The sequence below is a fragment of the Dendrobates tinctorius genome, unplaced genomic scaffold (genome assembly GCF_039654945.1).
Source record: "Dendrobates tinctorius isolate UK_male_01 unplaced genomic scaffold, ASM3965494v1 ptg000030l, whole genome shotgun sequence".
NCBI classification, from domain to species: Eukaryota; Metazoa; Chordata; class Amphibia; order Anura; family Dendrobatidae; genus Dendrobates; species Dendrobates tinctorius.
In genome coordinates this window covers 15,608,801-15,622,683 of record NW_027361698.1, presented here as the reverse complement: position 1 = coordinate 15,622,683, position 13,883 = coordinate 15,608,801, and the positions used below count along the sequence as shown (strand labels likewise).

The 13,883-nt window shown below is 42.1% G+C and overlaps 1 protein-coding gene across 4 annotated transcripts in view; it reads right to left on the bottom strand.

Moving 5' to 3' along the window:
- The window catches only part of LOC141086132 (bifunctional heparan sulfate N-deacetylase/N-sulfotransferase 4-like), a 975,622-nt gene that overhangs the window by 879,638 nt on the left and 82,101 nt on the right, over positions 1-13,883 (bottom strand). Inside the window, exon 1 of one of the 4 annotated variants that reach the window (XM_073571872.1) lies at positions 3,977-4,073. The exons of the other annotated variants lie outside the window; for them this stretch is intronic. The gene's annotated coding sequence lies outside the window, so the exon portion shown is untranslated. Of the gene's footprint in view, positions 1-3,976; positions 4,074-13,883 lie in introns of those variants that run through there. 4 annotated transcript variants of the gene reach the window in all.

Sequence of the window (13,883 nt, the reverse complement as noted above, 5' to 3'; positions counted from 1 at the left end):
TATACACATAGAATATATATATATATATATATATATATATATATACACACACAGTGCCTTGCGAAAGTATTCGGCTCCTTGGAACTTTTCCCCCACATATCATGCTTCAAACATAAAGATACCAAATGTAAATTTTTGGTGAAGAATCAACAAGTGGGACACAATTGTGATGTTGAACGAAATGTATTGGTTATTTTAAATTTTTGTGGATATTCAAAAACTGAAAAGTGTGGCGTGAGTCCCTGGCTGACCTGAGGTGAACTGATGAGCGTGGGAAAAAGTTCAGAAACTTTCCTATGATCATTAGTTCATCTCCGTTCAGCTGGTGATGCTGTGCAGAGATGAACTAATTCATTCTGGCAGTGCTTTACAGCGGGCTTGTCACATTAGCACTGGTCCCGTTGTAAACCTGTCAACCCCTTCTTAGATTGCATTGGGGGACCTGACTGACCAGCGGAGAGGTATGTATATTGTTGCTTTTTTGCTTTAGATTTTTTAAACAGGACCATGGTTTTATTATGGATTAGCAGTGGAATAAATTTGGTCAAAAACTTGGTGTCTTTATTTCATTAAAATAACTTTTAATTAATGTATGTGTGTGTGTTTTTTAACCCTTTACTATTCTAGGGTTAATAATGGATAGTTGTCTTATTGACACCTCTCCATAATTAATTTGGCTTAATGTCACCTTCCAAAAGCAAGGTGACATTATTCCATTATTAACCCATTAGCCACCACTACAGGGCAATGGGAATAGAGAGGCTAAGTGCCAGAAAAGGCGCATCTTATAGATGTGCCTTTCTGGGGTGTCTGGAGGCAGATTTCTGTAGCCATGGGGGGGCCAAAAACAATGGTCTCTCTCATGGCTATTAATATCTGCCCTCACTGGCTTTCCCTCTCTTGTTGCAAAATTACCGCAGGAGCCCACACATTTCTTTCAACGATTTAACCCCTTTATTTAACACGTACATGTCCAAAATTTTACACACATACCCTAATCTAATTATTAGTCAAAGACATATAAAAAACTAAATGAAATGAAATGGTTTTCTGTTTTTAAACCATGTGTCATTTCATGTCGGGTTTTGTATTGATTTTACAGAAGCCGAAAATTGATTTAGCGGCTATTCTGCTATGTAGATTTCTATGAAATGTAAATATATATATATATACTGTATATATGTGTCTCAATTACATGTGTATATACAGTATATATTTTATGTGTCTATATCTATTCTTTCTATTCTTTATGAAGCATGTCTCTGTGATTTCACTGTATCGCCAAGTGAATTACCGGCTTTTGTTAAAGGACATCGGTACGTATTTCTCGCAAGTCACACATCTGGTCCATGTGTAATCCGTATTTTTCTCACCCCCATAGAATTACATTGGTGTATTTTGGCTGTAATACGCTGACAATCGCAGCATGCTGCGATTTTCTCGGCTCGTAAAATATGGCCGAGAAATATATGGATGATTGGAGCTGCCCCAGAGAGGAAGATTGGTCCGAGTGCAATGCATAGTTTTTGCGCCTCTCACTCGCCTGTATTTTTCGCTAGTGTGATGCCGGGCTTACTAAGATTTACTGAATGGGCTCAGAGAAACCACACCTCGCATATAACTCGCATATAACTCCTCCTCCTCCATAAGCGAAAGCTCATCCACTGAGTGCATTCGCAGGAGCACTCCATCCGCAGCTGGCAGTGTTGCACACGAGGTGTCCCACTATCGAACAGTTAGTGGTAAGTGTCAGCAGGCTGTATTGAAGATGATTTGTTTGGGCGACAACAGACACACCGCGGAGGTACTGGCCGACTTCTTGCAGCGACAAACTGAGTCATGGCTGGGCAGTCGACATCTTGAGGCAGGCAAGGTAGTTAGTGAAGTGGCGTTGGACACAGGGGTTTCATGACCATGTTGTGGACTGATTTTTCAAGTACCGCTCACACGACTGGTAATACTGCATTGATTGAAAGTGACAGGAGACAGCAGTTGTCAACTATGGTAACAAACTACTTCTCCTCCCATATCGATGTTCTCCCTCACTGGTCATACCCCTTTGACTATTGGGCCAGTAAACTTGACACCTGGCCTGAATTTGCACAATATGCCTTACAGGAGCTCACTTGCCCTGCTGCTAGTGTGTTATCTGAAAGAGTCTTCAGTGCTGCTGGATCAATCCTGATAGAAAAAAGACCCGTCTGTCTACCCAAAATGTTGATGATCTAACCTTCATTAAAATGAACCATGCATAGGTTTCAAAGGATTTTGTCCCACCCTCCCCTGTTGACACATAGGTTGCCAGAAAAATGGCTCACTTTTGTCCTCCTCTTCCGCGGACTTCTCCAATTACTCCATTTGCAGCTGCTGAATGTCCAACATCAACATATGCAATTTTTTCCACCTCCCTAACTGGGCTGCCTCCTCCCACAAGGCCGGGGTCACCACCTGGTGCACGCACCCGTGCGAGTGCCGTTGCCCTGGACAGGTGGGTGGGCACACTCTTGGGCAACGGCACTGGAACAGGGTCCCTCATAGTACAATCAAGTGTCTCTGACGGTGGGGGTGCACACCCGCCATCAGACACACTGGCGTACTATGAGGGGCCCTGTGCCAGTGCCATCGCCAATGAGTGGGCCCCCCTGCTTGCTCAGGATCACAGCACTTGCAAAGTTGAAATATCTCTCCCTGCTCCACCGCCGTGATGTCTTCCGCGTTTCCTGACAGTGACATTCTGGTCAGAGAGCGCAATGACATCACGTCTGTACGCCCTCTGTCTAAACAGTCCAAGTGCAGTGAGATGGAAGATGGGGACGACGAGGAGTCCAGAATAGTACAGGGATTCCCTAGTGAGGAGACTTATTTAACTGCTTTCAATGTTGGGACAGCAATTTTTGGGGCGCACTATACTCTGGAGAATGATATATGAGGCCCACCATACACTGGAGCATTCCAAAGGTGGACATCAGAGACTGGAGCAGCATTTACAGGGCCCGTTATACACTGGAGCATTAGAAATGGGGCCCATTATGTATGGAGCATTATTTGGGCCCATAAGACAGTGGAGCTTCATCCATGGGGACCAACATATACTCTAGCATTATGTGGAGCTCATCATATACTGTATGGAACATTATATGGGACCAATGATTCTGCATGGAAAAATATATGGGCCTCATTACTCTGTATAGTGCACTATGTGGTGGCCATAATACTGTATGGAGGAATATACTGTCCGTTTTTGGAGTTATTGGAGAATTTAAAGTGGATATCAGTCATGTGATATAAGAAGTGAAGTATTTTTCATTGTACTATACCGCTATTTCTCTGCCGTATCAGAGGATCATGAATTGTGGCATGTGTTAAAGGAGCCCAGTGACACTCTTTGGCCCAGGGCCCACGAAAATCTGGAGCCAGCCCTATCCCCCACTACTTTAGCCAAACAACCCCCAGTTTTCAATGCCTAACTATTATTATAAAGTAAATTAAGGTTGACAAGCTTAAGTAATAGGAATTGATGTTTTTGGCATTAAAATGGGCACTGTAGGTGTGTTTCCTGTCCTCCACTCACTGCCGACCTTGGTTCCGCATTGACTTGCATTGGGTTTCGTGTTTCAGTCGGCCTTCGACTTTTCACGATAATCGGCCGATTGCGTTCAACCCCACTTTTGAGAAAGTCGGGTTTCATGAAATCCGACTCAACCCAAAAAAGGCAAAGTCGCTCATCCCTAGTTGCAGAAATGCTGAAAAACAATAAGGAGCAATCAAAATGTCAAAATCTATTCCAAAATGGTATCAATTAAAACATCTGCTCACCCATCCAAAAAAAATAAATCCTCACACAGCTTTGTGGACCTAAAATCTAAAAATGTTACCGGTCTTGGAAAATGGCGACACCTCCCGCTATCCTATAATTTTTATTAACAAGTTTATGGTGCCTTTTTCACGTTTACACAAATAAAAAAAATGCACTGACCTTGAGAATCTTGATGCCAGGTAATTTTTACCACACAATGACTGGCATAAGACAAAATCAAATAAACAATGCTGCCATTTCACAGCACTTGGAACTTGGAATTTTTTTCCCTATTGTCCAATATATTGTGTGGTAAGGTGAATTATGTCATTCAAAAGTGTAGTTTCCCACAACGAACAAGCCATCACATATCTGCAAAATAAAAAAAAGTTATGGCCTTTGGAAAAAGAGGAAAAAAATAAAAATGTTAAAACAAATATTTGCCAATGTGGGAAGGTGTTTAAACACACTTGTGATGATTTAAAAGACACTTTCTGCCAAAACCTTGCTGTTAAAGACTGTTTTACAAAGACATGTGCATTGTCCAATAATATGATGTAATTTCATTAAGAAACCATGACATTGGTTTTTCTTCATAACGTTTACTTCAAATAACATTTATTTCTAATTTCTAATGTAAAAAATACCGTCCATTTGCCAGACAATTGCCATTTGCATTTGAGTTGTCAATGTCGATATAAAAAACTTTGGATTCCAGATTAAAACTTTTTTCATTTCAGGCCATTGAGCGATTTTCCTTTTTTTAGTTTTTGCTTTTAATTCCCTTTCTTCCTAGAGCCATAACTTTTTTATTTATCCATCCACATAGCTGTATAAAGGCTTGTTTTTTGCAGGACATGTTGTGCTTTGAACAGCACCATTTATTGTACCAAATAATGGACTGGAAAATGGGAGCAAAAAATCTCTAAGTGCTATAAAATTGCAAAAACAGTGCATTTCTACAATGTCTTTTAGTTTTTTTCATTTACCATATTTATATGGTATAAAACTGAGCTGTCGATAAGATTCTCCAGGTCAGTATGAGTACATAGATTCCAGACCTGTATAGATTTTTTTTTATTAAGTGGTGAAAGAAAATTCAGAACTTTGTAAAAAAAAAAAAAAAAACCTTGCTGTTGTCGCCATTTTCTGAAATCTGTAGTATTTTCATTTTTCAGGATATGGGGCTGTGTAATGGCTTAATTTTTTTCATTTTGGGGTAGATTCAATGTTTTGAATCTGCATCTTATTGCATTTTATTGGAATATTATGGCAGCAAAAAAAAAATAATTCTTCCTTTTAGATTTTTTTTGTCATAACGTTTACCAATTGGATTAATGTACTATATATTTTGCTACATCAGTTTTTACTAATGCAGTGACACCAAATATACTGTATGTATTTTTTTTATTAATTGTTTTACTATTAATAGGGTTTTTTATTTTTTAATATTTTTTTCTAAAATAATGTAAACTTTTTACTGTATTTCATAGTCCCTTGAAGCTGAGATCGGTTGAATGCTTGTGCTATACTTAGCAGTGCATCAACGTATGTCATGATCTCCTATGAATGCCAGCTAAAAGCATTTACTGATTAAATATAATTACATTAAGGGGAGATCATTTTATTCTTTTGGTCCAGCTTTACTCGCAAACTGATCAGCACTTCTGTTCATAAAATGGCTGCTGGAGCACATGTAGCTAAACCGGTCACTCAGTCTCCTCAAATTGTAAAACACCTGACATGGAAAAGCTGCTTTTCTGTTGGAGAAGGCTGATCGACTTGTCTGGTTACTTGATCCTCCATCAACCGCCATTTTATAGAAAGAATTGCCAGCCTACCACTTTAATGTAAAGCAGAGCAAAACTATTTGACAATATTCTCATATGTTTATAATATTTTGGAACAACAGTAACTGGTTTGGTGAGAAAACCACTAATTTGAACATTTCAATAGCCTTATGCTTTTACAGTATATACCTTCATTGTAAATGGTTAAAGCTGAAAAGATCAAGCCTAAATATCATTGTGAAAGCGTATTTTTAAATTTTTTGGGTCTAAAACATACACTCAGTTTAAATAAAAAAAGAATAAATTTAAACATATGCTTTAAATATGGAATTTTAGTGATCATTCAACTCTTCAATTTCAGAGGAACAATTCTCATAAAGGTTTACACCAATCAGGGTATTGTAATGGTCGAATTAGTGCTCTTCACCCAAAATCTACTACTGGCTTAGCATAATAACATAAATATATGGGGGAATTATCAAATAATGTTACTCTATTGTGCATAAATATAATCATAAAAAAACTGTAATAAAATCACATCTTAGCTTGACATGAGTCACATGTATTGGAATCATAGGGGTCCCAGATGATAGCAGAGAGATACACTAAGTTATTAAAAACTGTATGAACAATAGACTATGATTGTCACATCTCCCTTTGTAATGAAAGCCCTGTGTAATTAATGTTTCTTAAAAATCATTTTTACTGTTTTCTGTTTTTGACAAGTTTATGGCCAAACATCTGGGCTACAGACATACTATTCATTTCTCAATTTAAACAAAGACAACATGCTTTCACAATTAAATTTAGGATCAATTCATCAAAGCTCAGTGGAATTTTAACAACATCCCATGAAGGGTTATATAATAGATAGATAGTTAGGAAAAAATGGAACAGCACATACAATCAAGTGGGTGCACAGGCATCCCAGCAACTAATCCACATACGTGCCAAATATACAGGAATAAAAAATGGGAAGCAGCACTCCAGGTTTAGCAAAAAATGTAAGAGTGGACTTTATTAGGCCCACATGGTGTGGTGCAACGTTTCAGCTTCAAAAGCCTTTTTCAAGCAGTGAAGATACAAGTGAATACAAGCATATAAATAGGTGCATGGTAATGAGATACAATTAACATAATCATGCAACATCATTTTACAAATAATATTTTCACATTTTCATATAATACATGCTGTGTATTCATATCCCAAAAAGTGCGTGTGATATAAAGTGCAAAGTGACTGCATAACTTACAGTAAAAAAGCATGTATCACTCATTGTCTAAAAGTGATATCATCTGCATCACATTAAAGGGAATCTATCACCTCATTTTTAGCCTATAAGCTACCGGCACCGCCATCAGGGGCTTATCTACAGCATTCTGTAATGCTGTAGATAAGCTCCCGATGTAACCTGAAAGAGAAGAAAAACAAGTTAGATTATACTCTCCGGGGGGCGCAGTCTGGTGCAGTGGGTGTCGCGGTCCAGTCTGGCGCCTCCCTTCTTCTAGTGATGACATCCTCCTTCTTACTTCTGCCACGGCTCCTGCGCAGGCGTACTTTATCTGCCCTGTTGAGAGCAGAGTAAAGTACTGCAGTGTGCAGATTCCTGACCTCTCTGACCTTTCCCAGTGCCTGCGCACTGCAGTACTTTACTCTGCCCTCAACAGGGCAGATAAAGTATGCCTGCGCTGGAGCCACGTCAGAAGTAAGAAGGACGTAATCGCTAGAAGATGGGAGGTGCCAGACCGGACCGCGACACCCATCAGACCGGACCAGACACCGGGGTGAGTATAATCTAACTCTTTTTTTTATCTTTCCGGTTACATCGGGGGCTTATCTACAGCATTGCAGAATGCTGTAGATAAGCCCCTGATGGCCATGGCTGCACCTCATAGGCCAAAAATGAGGTGACAGATTCCCTTTAATATCGTATCACTCACTCAGGCGTGCACTGCCATAATCCCTGTTTTCTTTGATTACATATCATAGTTGCTGTGTTTGAGACGTAACTGCGCATGTACTGAGCATAATGTTCCTGTTACTAGCCACTAAGCCAATCAAAAAGATCTAGCAGCGGGATATTCCCCACACATCAGCCAGAAAGCACTGGTACTGAGATGTGGTCTGCAGAACCACTCCTTTATTGAGCGTGTCATGATAATTGCCAAAAATTTCCATCTGATGTCTATTCCATTTGCACAGCAGCATGTGAAATTGATTGTCAATCAGTGTTGTTTCCTAAGTGGACAGTTTGATTTCACAGAAGTTTGATTTACTTGGAGTTATATTCTGTTGCTTAAGTGTTCCCTTTATTTTTGAGCAGCGTATCTTCACTACTTGAAAAAGGCTTTTGAAGCTGAAACGATGCACCACACCATGTGGGTTTAATAAAGTCCACTCTTGCATTTTTTGCTAAACCTGCAGTGCTGCTTCCCATTTTTTATTCCTAGCTAGAATGATAGACAGATATTATGGAGTTATAAGTTAATATATTAATAAAATGTGGTATCTGCAATTCTTAAAAAAGCTATCACTAGCAGAATCTTTACAAGCAGTGGGGTGGCAGCAGGGAAATCAAATTTTCAGAATTTCTCCATTGGCCTGCATATGAGTTTCACACTGTTTTACAACAGTGTGGGACCTGACTTTTATATGATGAATTTGGACCCCTGGAAAAAAATCATGTATGGTTTCCGTAGAAACTAAAAGGACAAATGTAGGGGGAATTTGATTTTTGAAATTTCTGTGCTTGAAGCTTTGAATTGCTTCTGATTGAAGCAGAAACTGTAGATAATTTTGCACTATAATAGCCAAAGCACTTATAAAGCAGAAAGTGTTTTAACTCCTTAAAGAACAAATAAATACCGTAACTAAAGAAAATGTAACTATAATTTCCCAAATACATTTAATTGGCAAATTCCTATTGTTATCTCTAGGGACATGTTTACTATCAAACTAATGTCTGCCACCTTTTCACACTGACAGAAAACTTTCCAAGAGTGTTAAGAGAGGTAGCTGTGAGGATTTTCATTAGGAAGAACCTCTGCTATTACATAGAGATAACAGTCATACAGGAAGACAAGGTGAACCTAAATATGAACAGCCTCCTGTTACCTCAGCACCCCTGAGATAATAAAGTGTGGATAGCAGTATGAGCATCCTCTTCTTATCTTAGCACAAGAGTTGAGTGAAACGGGTGGGTAAAATTCAAAAGTCGCCAACTTTAGCTAAAGTCGGGTTTCGCCGATCGAAACCCAACCATAGCATGAGGTCGGCCATGAGGTCGCCGACCCGAGCGCCAAAGTCGCATTTCAAATAATGCTTCCACAACCTTTTCTCAGCCAATGATGGAGGACGCACACTGTGGGCAACGCGATGACATGGGCATTGAAGAGATTGGCTGGCTTAGTGTGGCGTCACAGTGCTATAAAAGGCCGTGACCGCCACCGCCATCTTACTTCTGCCGATCTTAGAATAGGGAGAGGTGCTGCTGCTGATTCTGAATAGGGAGAGCATTAGGCAGGGAAGAAGAAAGAAAAATAGCTTCTGCTGATAGCGCTTTTCACTGTACAGTTAGTGTGCAGTGAAAGGGGAGGATTTTTGTTGTGTGCAGCAGCGCTGGTAGTGATTACGCTGCCTTTTAAGGCTACCTGCTAGCTGCATTGCTGTGTGCACACTGCTGTTCAAACTGCTTTTTTCAAAGCACTCCAACTTTTATTATTTTGTTCTGGTCAGTTACCGAGTGTTCATTTTTTCATACACTGTATAGCGGTGTAAGCTCCTCACACACTACCGTGTACCGGCTGGTATCAAGGACAAATACAAGCTATCTGTGTGTGACTCTGAAAAAACAAACCGAGGAGATTTTCCATTTTTCCTGACCTACACCGTATAGAGCTGTCCGATTCTCAAACAGTATTGTATATCTGGCGTTCGCATTACGGTCATATCTATACAGAGTCAGCGTGTGTGTGTGACACTCCGTAAATACATATACGGACATTCCCATTTCTTCATACACTATATTGAGCTGTCCGATTCTCAAACAGTATTGTATATCTGCCGTTCGCATAACAGTCACATCTATACAGAGTCAGCGTGTGTGTGTGACACTCCATAAATACGTATACGGACATTTCCATTTCTCCATACAATGTATTGAGCTGTCCGATTCTCAAACAGTATTGTATATGTGCTGTTCGCATTACAGTCACATTTATACAGAGTCAGCGTGTGTGTGTGACGCTCTGTAAATACAAATATGCAGAGATTGTTAGTTACACAAAAAATGTACACTTCTGATACAGTACCGTATGTCTGCTTGTTGGATTATGGTCAAAAACATACTAGGAGAGCGTCTGTGACTAACAAAATATATACGTAGATTTAATTTTTTAATACACCTTGCACAGCTGGACGCTCCTCATACAGTACCATCTCTCTGCTGTATATTTGGAACATTTTCCCAAACATGAGGAAGTATGCTAGAAGAGTAGAAGAGGCCACGGATGTGGGCAGGGGGGCACGGCTGGTACTGATGGTGGTGGTGCATCGGCTGGTTCTGGCAAAAGCACACTAGCAGCTAAGGCAGGAGGTGTTGAGCCTACGTCATCATCTGGCCCAAGAATGCCTGTAAGGTTCCCTCTTCTTGAAGTAGGAAAACCGCTTTTAAACAGGTTTTGGCGTACATTGCCGAAACAGCCACCAGCTCTATTGCCTCCTCTTCTGAACGTACGAAACCTGCAAGCACGGAGTCGTCAGTGCAGGGTTCTGTTCATGAAAAACACCTTTCCTTGTGTCGTTCACCCCCACCAAAAGTTAAGGATGCGGCAGCCCACACTTCAGATTACTCAATGGAGCTCTTTCCACATACCATGCCTGTGTTATCCAGTCAAATCCTGAAATCCCCAGTCCAAGATGACTCTGACATGGAGTGCACTGATGCACAGCCACTGCTAGATGATTCTGCTGGTACATTGACCCAGAGCACTACATTGCCCTCGCTGTCTACCGAGCCAGAATCTGACCCTGATGAAACTCAGGTGCCCCTTCCCGCATACCATACCACCTTACATGGTGACACAGAGGAAGGTAAAGAGGAAGGTGCAGATGACTTTGAAGAGGAGGTGATGGATGACCCAGTTCTTGACCCGGATTGGCATCCATTGGGGGAGCAGGGTGCCGTTGCCAATAGCTCAGAAGGGAAGGAGGAGGATCCGCAGCAGGCAATGACATCGCAACAGCTGTTATCTGGCATGACCGTAGGAGTCCAAAAACGTGTTACAAAAACCAAAAGAGTTGCAGGACAGCTTGGCCAGATGGTCAAATTAACAGAGTGCAAGGCCTTAAAATGTCTTCCATAGTAGGAAGAGTGCAGTGTGCCACTTTTCTGAACAAAATCCTAATGATCAGGCAAAAGTTATCTGTAAGAAGTGCGCAAAGACCTTTAGCCGAGGTAAACAACTCAGAAATTTGAATACCAGTTGCATGCTTAGACATTTAACCAACATGCACCTGTAAGCGTGGACGGACTACAAACCGCAGGTAGAACATGTGCACCTGCTCCAACTGAAGGTAGCCAGCAATGCTCCATCGCTTCCCCACTGTAAGACCACCGACACCGCTAAGCCCACCACCAACACTAAATGTTGAGGTGTCGCCGCAAGGCCAGAGCACTCAGGGAATCACAATGGTTTTGCAACACAACACTGAATCTAGGCCATCACCAACAATACCATCACCAACCCCTTCTCACTCCGTCTGGTCCACCGCTACTTCCCCCATATGCAGCTCTCCAGTCCAGCTCTCCCTACCAGACACTCTGAGTAGGACTGGAAAGTACTCATCCTCTCATCCGTGTACACTGTGTTTGAATGCCTACATTGCCAAACTAATCTCATTAGAGATGATGCCCTACCATTTGGTTGAAAGCAAAGCTTTCTGCGAGCTCATGGCCTGCGTAGTCCCACGCAATGACCTACCCAGTCGGCACTTCTTTTCTCAAAAAGCCATCCCAGCCCTCCACCTGCATGTGAAAGACCGCATTGTCCATCAACTCAAGCAATCAGTGAGTGGAAAGGTGCAACTCACAACAGATGCATGGACCAGTAGGCATGGCCAGGGCCATTATGTGTCCATCACTGCGCACTGGGTTAATGTGGTGGATGCAGGCTCCCCTGGGGACAGTGGCGGTGGAACAGTGCTGCCTAGCCCACGGTATAGGAAACAGTTGGCTGTAGGTTTTCGACCCTCCTCCTCCTCCATAAGCGAAAGCTCGTCCACTGAGTGCATTCGCACGAGCACTCCATCCGCAGCTGGCAGTGTTGCACACTCGGTGTCCCTCTATTGAACAGCTACTGGTAAGTGTCAGCAGGCTGTGTTAAAGATTATGTCTTTGGGTGACAACAGAAACACCGCAGAGGTACTGGCCGACTACTTGCAGCAACAAACTGTGTCATGGCTGGGCAGTCTACATCTTGAGCCAGGCAAGGTAGTCAGTGATAACAGTCGTAATTTTGTGGCAGCCATAGCCCTTGCAAAACTCACACACATACCTTGCCTGGCTCACACTTTGAACCTGGTGGTGCAGTGCTTCCTTAATAATTATCCGGAGTTAACATCCCTGCTCCATAAGGTGCTAAGACTGTGCTCCCACATCCCTCACTCGGCCGTACACTCCAGTCGTATGCAGAAGTTGCCGCGATTGCTCCACCTCCCCAAGCACCACCTAATCATAGACGTTGCAACTCCACCCTGCACATTGTTAAGTGGCTCTGCAAACAGAGGCAGGCTGTAATGCATTTGTGGGAGGATACACGGGCAGGCAGTTTGAGGGAAGACATGGAATTGTCGGGTGCGCAGTGGTTAAAGCTGAAAGTCCTCTGTAAAGTCCTTCAGTGTTTTGAGGAATGCACATGGCTGGTAAGCGCATATGACGCCATCATAAGCATGAGCATCCCACTTATGTGTCTGCTCATGCAAAGTTTGATGCACATTAAGGGTCTGGCATCTGCAGCAGAGGAGGGAAGCATTGCTGGCGGTCAGCCATTGTCTGGTCAGGGAAGTGTCCTGGATGAGGTGGAGGAAGAGGAAGAGGAGGAGGAGGATGAGGGGGATGATTATTTTGGGCAGGAGGATGCTTCTCAGGGGGCAAGAGAAAATGTTGGCAGTCCAAGGTCAGGTACAGGGTTTGTGCATTACTGTAGGGATGTGGATTTGCCAGAAAGTGCTCCTCCACCCTGCAGTGACATTGCATTATTGACACCTGGAACATTGGCCCATTTGTGCGATTTTGCCTTGCGGATCCTAAAAAGGGACCCCCGCATTGCCAAAATGATGAAGGATGATGACTACTGGCTGGCTACAAAGGCACATGCCACAGGAGAACCTAGAGCTAATATTGGCAAACAAACAAGCAACTCTGGTAAACCGTTTGTTTGAGGCTTTCCCAGCACACAGCAGCGGTGCTGGTTCTCCCACGAGCCGTAGTGGGCACAATGGAAGAGGTGGTGCTTTATGATCACCTTTCACAGTTGTGATAGTCACAGACGTGTGACATTCCTGCCACCATTTTTCAATGTCTCCTCTCATACCAATCCAATAGAATTGCCTAAGGCCTGTGGCTTCTGTCTTTTGCACTCCAAAATGACCAGACACATCATGATAGGCAGTGAAGACCATGTCTACATCTCTCCCTGTGATCACAATTTGATGGAGACGAGTAACGGTGATGTGATACAAGCTACTGCGATAAAGCAATCCTTTCTTCAGAAAGAACCGTTTTTGCTGTCTCCACAGACACAGTAATTGAGGGTCTGCATCACCTCTGCAACATCTACCGGGAGATTTTCCCGCGATGAGTAATTCCCAAATTTTTGCAAACACTCGACTTTCCGCCTGTACTTGTATCCATGTAGTTTCCAGTAGCGGAGAGTCTGGACTGGCTTACTGAGATTGAAATATATACGAAGATTTAAAAGTACCACAACACTGTATACCGTTGTACGCTTTGAATACCTTTCCCTTTCTCTACTTTTTAAATTATGGTGTAATACATACTGAGCCTGTGAGTGTCTGTGTCTGACTCCGGAAGAATAGATGGAAATTTACAATTACCCCTAGACTGGATACACCTGGTATGTGCTGATACAGTACCTTTGTTCAAAATCTTTTATTAGGGTATCATCCATAGTGAGTGGGCATGTGTGGTTTACGCCTTCAATATATATACTGTGAATCGGAGATACCAATTTTTACCCTATACTCGATACAGCTTGTCTCTTGTTATACAGTACCTT